This window comes from Ursus americanus, chromosome 32, assembly GCF_024610735.1.
Source record: "Ursus americanus isolate L20-20 chromosome 32, mUrsAme1.1.p, whole genome shotgun sequence".
In the NCBI taxonomy this organism is placed as follows: Eukaryota; Metazoa; Chordata; class Mammalia; order Carnivora; family Ursidae; genus Ursus; species Ursus americanus.
In genome coordinates this window covers 11,287,025-11,297,243 of record NC_142158.1, presented here as the reverse complement: position 1 = coordinate 11,297,243, position 10,219 = coordinate 11,287,025, and positions in this window count along the sequence as shown.

Below are 10,219 nucleotides of genomic sequence, written 5' to 3'. Positions count from 1 at the left end.
TGTCTTCCATCAACACAGAGAGATTAGAGTTCTCTGATGGCACTTCCTTGTCAGCCTCTGTGTGTGTGTGTGTGTGTGTGTGTGTGTGTGTGTGTGTGTCAGAGTGTGTGCATGTGAAATAGCTTTACTGAGATAATTTCCAACCACAAAATTCGCCTACTGAAAGTCTACAAATCAATGGCTTTTAGTATATTCAGAGTTGTTCGACCATTGTTGCAATCCATTTTAGAACATTTTTATGATTTAAGAAGAAAATCATTCAACCGTTCCCTTTAGCTGTCCCTTTCCTGTCCCTGGGCATCGATGGGCCACTGCTAATCTTCTTTCTTTTTCTCTCTGTTTTATTTTACCAAGCAGACAGGGAGAGGAGCTAAATGAAGGCCTCTTCTCTTGGATTAAAAGCTATGACCATTTCCGTGTGATTGTGGACTGCCCACAGTATAAGAGTCAGAATTGCTCCCCAAAGATTGGGCTCAGCAAGACAGGAGGTCAGAGCTCATGTGGCCATTCACCACCCAGGCTAAAGCTCCTGCTCCCTCCTCTGCCCATTGTACTGGAAGATTCTAGGAGATACCTTTTCCCCAAACAACCCACCCCCACTCCAGTAATAAAGTGCAGGGCTATTGCCAAAAAGCTGATTACAGTGCAGACACAGGGGCCTCCAGGCAGAATTAGAACTTAAATTGTGCAACGTGAAAGCTGGAAGGAAACTTCTTAGTGCCCATTTAGGGCCCCATTTCTGGATCTGGGAACTGAGGCTCAGTGATCTTAAGACAGGATGGGCATCCAAGTACCTGGGAATCCCGGGCTTCATGTCTTGCAGCAGAATAGACATGGCATCAGTTGAAGTGCCCAGCAGGTCAAACACGGCTGGGAGAGGTCAAAGGGAATCTGTAAGAAGTGTGGACTGAGCAAGGGGAAAGGTACCAGCATCTTGTGACTGGAAAGCAAAGCACCATCTGGAAGGATCTCTCCTCAAAGCTCTATTAGCTACAGACTGAAAGTGGGGACTGATTTTATGTGGGAGAAATCTGGTCACTCACCAGGCCAGGAGACCAAGACTGACAATACCCCAGGTGGGACGTGTAGGCCCAGGGTGCCCCCGAGGTGGTGCTCCAACACAGCCGGCATCCCTCCTGAGGCTGACCATGGAAGGATTGGGCTGGCCCTGCTGGGGGTCCACGAGAATGAAAGATCACTCTCTTAAAGTTGTTGAGGACAGGAGAGGCGAAGAAAGGCTGTTGGCTTCCATATGGATGGCTACTCAATATAAGGTGTGATCCCGGATTGGGCTTTGAACCAGAAAGGAAAAGGTGACACGGTTGGAGCTGGTGGTGGGACTGGGATGGGGTTTCTGGTTTGGATGGGGGTGTTGTATCCAAGTCCAGTCCTGCTGTGGATGATTGTACTGTGATTATGTAGGAGACTGTCTTTGCTTCGGGGAAATATACACAGGAACAGGGGGGAGTATGGGGCGTCGGGTTTACAGCTTGCTTCCAAATAGTTCAGAAGGGGGAACTAATGGAGATGGGGGGTGGAGAGAAAGAGGGAGTAAGACAGAGAGAGAGGGAGCAGATGGGGTAATCTGGGTGAAGGGCATAGGGTAGTTCTTTGTACTATTCTTGCAACTCTTCTGTAAATGTGGAATTATTTCAAAATACAGAAAAAAGAAACCAGATACCTCCTGATACCCCAGTCCAAACCAAACCAAGAAAGCAAAAAAACAACAAAAAAGCCCAAAACCCAAACCAAAAAAACCCCAAAAAACAAAACAAACAAACAAATCAACAAAAAACCCACACCCTCAGGAGGTCGTTTAGTGCCCTCATCCTTGTCATTAGAAAGATTTCCAGAGAGAGATTTTTTAAAAGTTCTTATTCTTTCTTTTTTTAAAAAAATATTTATTTATTTGAGAGAGCGAGCTCAGGGGGAGGAGTTGGGGGAGAGGAAAAGAGAATCTCAAGCAAGACTCTGAGCTGTGCACGCGGACAGCAACGCAAGGCTCGATCTCGTGATCCTGAGATCACGACCCGAGCCGAAACCAAGAGTCAGGTGCTTACCCAGCTGAGCCACCCCAAAAGTTATTATTATTTCTTAGTAAGTTTGGGCACCCCCAAAAGTTCTTACTATTTCTTAATTTCATAACAATAATTCTTATTCATATTACTTAAAAGTTATTACTAATTTAAAAATGTATCTTAAAGTCTCTGGAGGAGAAATTTCTCTTGAATATCCACACAGTCAAAAGCGTTTTGGGAATTTTATTCCCTTGGATGTAACATTGAAAATCCTCGGGAACTGGGAGTGACGAATGGCGTATTCACTCCGTGTGAGCGTAGGGAACCCTCTTGCTTGCTCTGCCGTGAGCTGTCGGAAGGCCCCGAAAGGACCAGGCTGCCCATGGGAGTTGTGTTAATGAGTAGTGATCTCTAGACTGAGGCAACACATCTCCCTGGGTGGTTAAGATGCTATTATTTAGCCCCACGACGTAACTGAAGCAGTTGTTTTGAGACATGTCTAGACTGAACCGGGAGCATGTTAATTTAATAATAATCCCTTGCCTCTCAGACACAGGTGTGACTGTGTGTGTGTGTGTGTGTGTGTGTGCGCGCGTGCTCGCAAGCGCTCACCTTTACTTGTAGCTGTGTATACATGTGTGCACAGGCATTCACATCAGTTACATGGAACCTACACATCCCCGCACTAGGGGTGTGCCCAGGATCTGTCCCAACTCTCTCTGCTCGCACCCTTTCGTGCTGTCTTCTGTGGTGCAAGGAGCTGGAAGGGCGCCACCTACATTGTGCAGATTCCCTTGTCAGCCCGTTCCAGCTAGTGTCTTCCAATGACAGTCTGCTGTCTCCTGATTGGAGGGAGCCAAGACTTTTTGTCTCGTTTCCTCTGGAGGCGGCGGTGGCCGCAAAGTGGGGGCTCTTTGGTCCCTGGGCAGGCAGTGTGGTTTGGACAACTGTGGGCAGCCTCAGGAGGAGAGCGTGGGGTCCCGGCTCTCCCTGCGTCAGTGGAGGGTGGGGTCTTGGTCTGCTGCAGGGGTGACAGCTGCGGCTCCTGGTGCAGCAGCGAGGGACATGAGCTCCGGCAGCCTCGGAGGCCGCCCTTGTGGGCTGCAGGTGTTTTTGCTCTTCGACTTCAGCCTTAGACGCGGAAGCAGGTCCCTCATGTTATTTATCTCTGGATGACCTTGCCTTTTCTCCTCATGGCCCCAGCCCTTCCGAAATCTTGTAATCTATTCCCTACATTAAATTCCTTCTTTTAGACACATCTGGAGTAGTTTCTGATCCTGCACGTTTTGAGGACTAGATGAAACACTCTTGTCCTGACACCAGACGGTTTGTAGCTGTGGAGCAAGGCCGTTTGGACAAGGACTGTCCTGTTTTTGTGCTTGTTTCTGATAGTAAGGATTTAATGGGGATGCAGAGAAGGTCTGCAGCATTTATCTCTGATTTCTCTTGTCCTTGTGACAGTTGATGAAATTAGCACTTTTTATTTCCACTGTCACCCGAGTAGCTCTTTCCATCCAGCCAGTCTCACAGCAACATTTCCAACCTTCGCAACATGAGCAGGGCCTCCATCACACTTCACAGCCTCCTTTTGGGGGTGCCTAGTGGTTTAGTGGGTTGAGCATCTGCCTTCGGCTCAGGTCATGATCCCAGGGTCCTGGGATTGAGTCCTACGTTTGGCTCCCTGCTCGGAGGGGAGCCTGCTTCTCCCTCTGCCGGCTGTTCCTCCTGCTTGGGCTCTCGCTCTCTCTCTGACAAATAAATATATAAAATCTCAAAAAAAAAAAAAGATTCTTCCTTTCCCTCTGCCCCTCCCCCACCACTGGTGCACACGAGCTTTCTCTCTCTCAAAAGCCTCCTTTTGGTTTATAATTTGGGTTTTGATCCTTTATTTCTCCTTAACTTTGTTCTTCTATTGGCTACTCACCCTTCCATATTTAACTATCTCATTCAACCAAAAAAAAAAAAAAAGTTACTACTATAGATAGAAGCTACTAGGGGCATCTGCTACACCCAGTATGAATCTGGAAGCACAGGGAGCTCTATGGACACATGTTGTCCTCGAGCCCACCGTTGAGGGCGGCTGGCGGGCCAGTAAACAGGCAATTTCTAGGTGGTGTGAGGGGTCCTTCAGTAGGGGGCGCCCTAAGTGCTCATCTACCTTTTCCTTGAAAGGCATACTCTTCATACGTCACCACTAAATGCACGTGGCCCTCCGCGATCCACGTACCTCACACACAGAGAAGCACTGATCTGGTCTGACATAGAACGTTAGTCAACAAATGACGGACATAGTTAAAATAAAACAAAATAAAATCTGGATGCAGTAGTTTTCCGAACAGGGTATGAGAGTCTGAGACTACCGGACAACCCAAGAGTGGAAAAGCTCTTAGCAGTTTTCTAGGACTGCCCACCTTCCTGCCCCAAACTGAGGGGACAGCCCTTCACATGGCCTGTTCTCCTCTCGTGACCAGAATTCCTGCACTATTTAGATCACAGCAATCTCTCTTTAAGGCCAAGCCCCGTTGGAGAGCTCCATCGTGCATTGACCTAAGTCCACGGAATATATTTGGTGATATTGTTTTCCCTTTCTTCCTCTTTTCTTGTATTGTGGTGTCTCATGCACCTGTTTTTAACCTACTGAAAATTAACTCTACTTGTGAGCCCTCTGCTCTTCTTCCCCCAGTATTCCTTTTCCCCCAAAGAAGGAGGCAAGGATGAACGTGGGGCAGGGCGCAGGCCACGGGATATGAACGCCCAGTGGGTGTGGGCTAGGAGCTGTCTAAGGAGGAACGTCGGCGAGGAAGCAGGCTGCCCTGGTCCAGCGTGCTAACCCGTGAGGAGGTGTCTGTCTTGGAGCCTCAAGGGAGGCAGCTGATTTCTAAATGGAGACAGAGTGGAGGAAAAGAGGGCCTGAGAATTGCATTCCAGGCTGAGGAAAGTGCGAAGTGCAAGGTCTCCAGGTCAGAGAGCCTAGGGCACCTGCCAGAGTACTGTCATGAGTCCTGGCCGCTGGGGAGGAGAAAGCGGGAGATGGGGCTGGAGCAAGTGACGAGGGTCTCACAGAATAGGCAAAGGAATTTGGGTAGCATCGGAAGTTTTAAGCAAGGGCCTTGCCCAGTGAGATTTGTATTGTAGTGCAGATGTCCCAGCAGCCAGCTATTCCTGGTAGGAAACAGGAGAAACCCTGGCAGGCAGGACACAAACTGAGGATCTCTCACCATAATCCAGGTGAGAGATGACAGACGATAGTGGCTCAGGACAGAGGCAGTGGAACTTTGTGTGGGATTTTCTCTTGGAGATTTTCTAAATTTTGGTCAGCTTTGATGCTTTTAGTCTTGGAAAGATCTTTCCATTTTCCTGCACACTCAGATGAGCGGTGCAAAGCACTTGCCCTGTCAAAGGCTCAGATGCATGTGGGTTATTTCCCCAAAAGAAATGGGTTTAGGATTTTTTTTGCGAACTGGGGTTTGGCAGCAAAAAACACCCAGAACGAAATATTCTGCAAAGAGTTGGTTGTCGGTGCTTTGACCCTTAACATCTATTCCAAAAGAGTAAGAATAGAAAATAGTCTTGGGTTCCACCTCTGTGGGAATTGAAGCAGAAAAAGCCCTTGTTGAATGGCTATCATGTCCCCAGCAAAATCTTTGCGGGGAGGAGACGTGGAAATAAGAGAGAACGAGCCTTGATTCCTGCCCCGCGTGATTTACGATGAGGCTGGACAATGGAACGACGCACGTGGGACTATTAGTTATGTAATTAAGTGTTAGAGATTTTGTGGCCAGGAGGGAGCTAAGTGGCTGGAGCTGCGAGAGGAGGTGGGCTTGCAGAGGCCCGGAGGGGCTGCAGAGATAGGAGGTGTGCAGACAATGAGAGGTGGCCCACAGAGGCGGGGCACGAGGACATCCGCTTGGGGGCTCCAGGCTGGGCCAGTGTTAGCCCCAAACAGAGCTGCAGTGCACAGAGCTTTCACGAAGACCACAAACCCAAAAGCAGCAATCATCCTACTGTTTTGAGTGATGATTCCATGTCCTTCTCAAAGTGTTTTAATTCTCCTGGGCCAAGGGTTTGGACAGGAAATGCAACCGTGAACTTGGCACGGCTTCACCAGGAAAGGGTATGCTTGGGCACCTGGGTCGCGCAGTTGGTTAAGCGTCTGTCTGCCTTTGGCTCAGGTCATGATCTCAGGGTCCTGGGATCGAGCCCTGCGTCCGCTCCCTGCTCAGCGGTGAGTCAGTCTGCTTCTCCCTCTCCCTCTGCTCCTCTCTCTGTCTCTCTCTCTGTCCAATAAATAAATAAAATCTTAACAAAAAGAGAAAGAAAGTGTAGGCTTGTGTAGGGGCTGTCCTGCCTCCCCCCACTCCCCATGGAGGCAAATTCTCTCTCCTTACCCTGAGATATGTCCATAGTCACTGGAAGGGGAATCAGTGGATCTTTTTCCCGGGAGCTGTGCTGGTTCCAGGCAGGGGGAATGGATTTATTTCCCTCTTTACCAGCTCTCTCCATCCGGGGGGCAAAATGGCCCAGGAGCTGATGGGGTTCAGTGGAGAGGGGTTTCTTCACAGAATTGGAGGGGAAGATGGAGACGTATTTACGGCCCTTGGGCAACTTGTCTCTTCTCAAGGATAAAACTATAAATTCCTTGCATGGTACAAACCCAGTTTTTAAAAACCAATTTGGGTCGGTCAGAAGATCTCATCTGACTGTCAGTGACATCAGGGGAGCGGTGCATTTGATGGCGGAAGCCTGGAAACTGCTCTGTTTGGTGCAGGCCATGAGTGCTGAAATGGAAGCACGTCCTTGGCTTTCATCTCCAGGGTTTTACCCCAGAACTCTTGCTGTGAATGCTTCAACTAACAGACACACCCTTCCTGAGGATCTCAGGGCTGTCGGAATTTGAGAAGATCTTTGATATTTTAATAATACTGGCTTTGATGTGCCCCCTTCAAAATCAACAGGAGTCCGATCTCTGGATGCGACCTGCCCATTTCATGCATGTATTGTTCAGGTCGGGCTGGGTTATGGTGCAGTAAACAAGCACCCCCAAATCTCAGTGGCTTAAAACTCAAAAGGTTTACTCCTCTTTCTCATTCCATGGCCATTATGAGCAGGCTGGGACCCTTCTCCATGCCTGGGCAGTCAGAGCAAGGGCCATCCCTGGATCTACAGGTCCCCAGGCCAGATGTAGGAAATGCCCGGTGGATCACCACTGCTTTCTAGAGCTTCTGTCCACACACATCCCACCTCTGTGGGAATTGCTTTGGCCTCAGTCAGACACGAGGCCACTTCTAACTTCAGTGGGGCAGGAAAGGCAGTCCGTGGTGTGCCTGGAAAGAGAACCGGAAATTTGCAGATTCCCCAACTGTGTGACCTCTGAAGGGTGGGGACGAAATGATGGCGCAGTCTGGTTTAATGGCCTGGAAGCCAGAGGCCAGGGGTTTTCTCTTATTAGGTCTTACCCTTAGGCGAATCATATACTTCCGAGAGATATCATTTCCTTGTCCTTTTAGGAGGGAGTGGGGTGGGAAGGGTGGTGAATGGAAAGGAATGATGATCCTGTTTGGCCAGCCTCAGAGGAATGCTATATGGCTGAAAATAAGTCAATGCCAGTGACACTGAAATATGAAGAGAAAGGGATACAAATATTTTAATGATGGGCTGGGCACTGCCTCAGAGAACTACAGCACAGAGGTGGTCCCCCTGAGCGGCTGCATTTATCAGGGCAAGGTTGCAGGGACAAAAGAAATCCAAAAACAGTTGTAGCTTAAATACGATAGATATTTGTTTCCCAGATAAAACACTGAGAGCATGCAGCCAGGACGGGGATGAGGGTTTCACCATCCTTGGGGCTTTGACCCCCTCCCCATGGCTTCTGTGTGGTCCCCCAAGTGTCTCCCTGTTTTAGCCCAGGTGTCCCAGAAACCAGCGCGCAATGCAAAAGCAAATGCACCCGTCCTGTGTTGCAGAGCTCAACCCCAGGAGGGAAGAGGGAGGGAAGAAGGCAAGCAAGGCAGAGAGGAGAGGGAGGCATACACGAGGTTGTGTCACGGAGCTGCTTACAGCTTTTGGCAAATGCAGCTGATGTTTTGTAGGATGTTTCCAGAAAGGCCTGCTGGCCTCATGGGAGGGATTTGTCGGTCCAGTCATCTGTCCCATTGGTCAAAGCTGGCTTCGCGGGGCGTCAGGGTCCCTGTACTCCCAGGTGGCACTGTCTGGCATCGCCTGCAAGAGAGAGCCAGAGCTCAACACAGTGGCAGAACCCGGGCACGCGGAGCCACCCGGTGAGGGACTGTGAGTCAGTTTGGCTCTCTACCTGCCCATCTCAGCTACAGCCCCATGGGCCTGGCCTGGGGGATGGTGTACCTGGTTGGGTAAGCAGGCCCCCCCGCTTTTGTCTTGCTCCTCGGCGGCAACGGGGAGGCCCTGAGGCAGGAGGTGAAAAAGATGTGATGGGAGGCATGAAGCAATGGGCTGTTGGGTTGTAACTGCAAGCAACGTGAGGAATCAGGAACATCTGCCACAATGGGCGCAGCCCAGCCAACCAGGTGAAATGTCACGGCACCCTAACCTCCGCCACAAGATGGCATAGAACTCAGTCAGCCTCCCTTTAGAAAATCCAAACCCTTTGCTGGCTGACGAGAATGTGGTTGGTGTTAGGGGGTCCTCTCAGGGGATTGTTAGTGCCATGGCCAGAGAAAACTTGTTTGAACAAATCCTGGGAGGTATGTAACTGGGTGTGGTATATTCTACAGGCCAAAATGGCTGCATGAGCTCCAGCCATCATGTCCATATACCTATTAACAAGGAAGATGGAAAGGAAAGTTGGCACATGACGTACTTGCTGACCTCCTTTTGGCCAGATCTTAGTCCTGGCATCACACTTAGATACAAAGTGTGGTCTTTATTCTTGGTGGTCTTATGCTCAGTTAAAATTTGGCTAAAAGAACAATACTGGGGCCAATTGGCAGTTTGTGCCACAGCAGCCAAGGTTGAGGGGCCCTGAGTTAGCACAGGAGAGTGTCCCTGGTGTGTGTCTTCATTTCAAATAGGCATGAGCAGGGATGTGGGAGAGGGAAGAAAGAAAGGTAGGGGCAGGCGAATGGGGGTGTGGTGCGTTCCAGGGGAAGACAGAGATGTGGAGGAAGAAAAAGGGGGAAGCAGAGAAATGAGAGAGATGAGGGGGTGAGTACAAAAAGAGAAAGAGGGGCAAGAGGACCCCCCCAACCCTCAGACTAGATTCTTTTAGTTTCTATGGATACCACAGGCTCTCGAATGGCCGCAGATGAAGATGGGCAAGAAGAGGGGGTTCTTGCCGGCATCAGCACTTCCATCCACCCAGGGCCGCACAGACCTTATGCTGACCTTGACCTGTACCTCATCATTCCCTGCCCCCTGCCCTGAAAACCTGGCCAGCTAGATACCCCACCCTTATTCTGCCTCCTTCCCCTCCCACACTCTTAGATAAGAAATCAATTCTTAGATGAAGATTTCCTTCTAGGATTGCATGCTCCAGATTCACTCTGGCATCAAACTCGGTACCTTCTGTGGCTCCCCTGCACTCTGAAATGGCCCTTCTTGTGTCTGAGATGCTTCTGGGGAGATAAAAATGGGATCCAGTCTGCAGGACAGTAAAGGCCAAACCAAGAATCTCCCCCACTCCCCGGGGGGATCTTGGGTCTCCTAGGAGGGCAGACCTTAAAGAGACATTTGACCAGGATGGGCCGGTTTGGCCTCCCCCGCATGCATCATGACGGAGCCAAACTGAAGAGAGGCTCCCTCCCCCCCTCACTGGTCCTGAACTGAAACTAGCCTGTGCCTCCCCAAACCTGTGTGAACTGAAACCACCCAGTTTGCTCAGGCAGCCCGGCCTCGTGCGTCAGCTTGCTGCATCTGCCTCCTGCCCCGAAGGAGGAGCCTGGCTCCACCTCGTGCCTCAGCACCGTGAGACACTCGGTTCTGCCTCAGCCTGGATGCCGTCACAACAGAAGCATCCGCTCTCCTCGGGCTGTGTCCTGGGTGTGTCCTGGCTGTGTTGGGCACCAGGAGAGGATTCTGCACTCTCCGCGTTTCCCTCGCCCGAGGCTGGGTGGGAATATGGAAGGGGCTGCAAATGGGAGTTGGCTCTGGCCTTCCTTCCCACCTTCTTCCTACACAGCTTTTGATGCTAAATTATGGCAGGGCGGCCTGCCGAGCTCTCTGGAGGG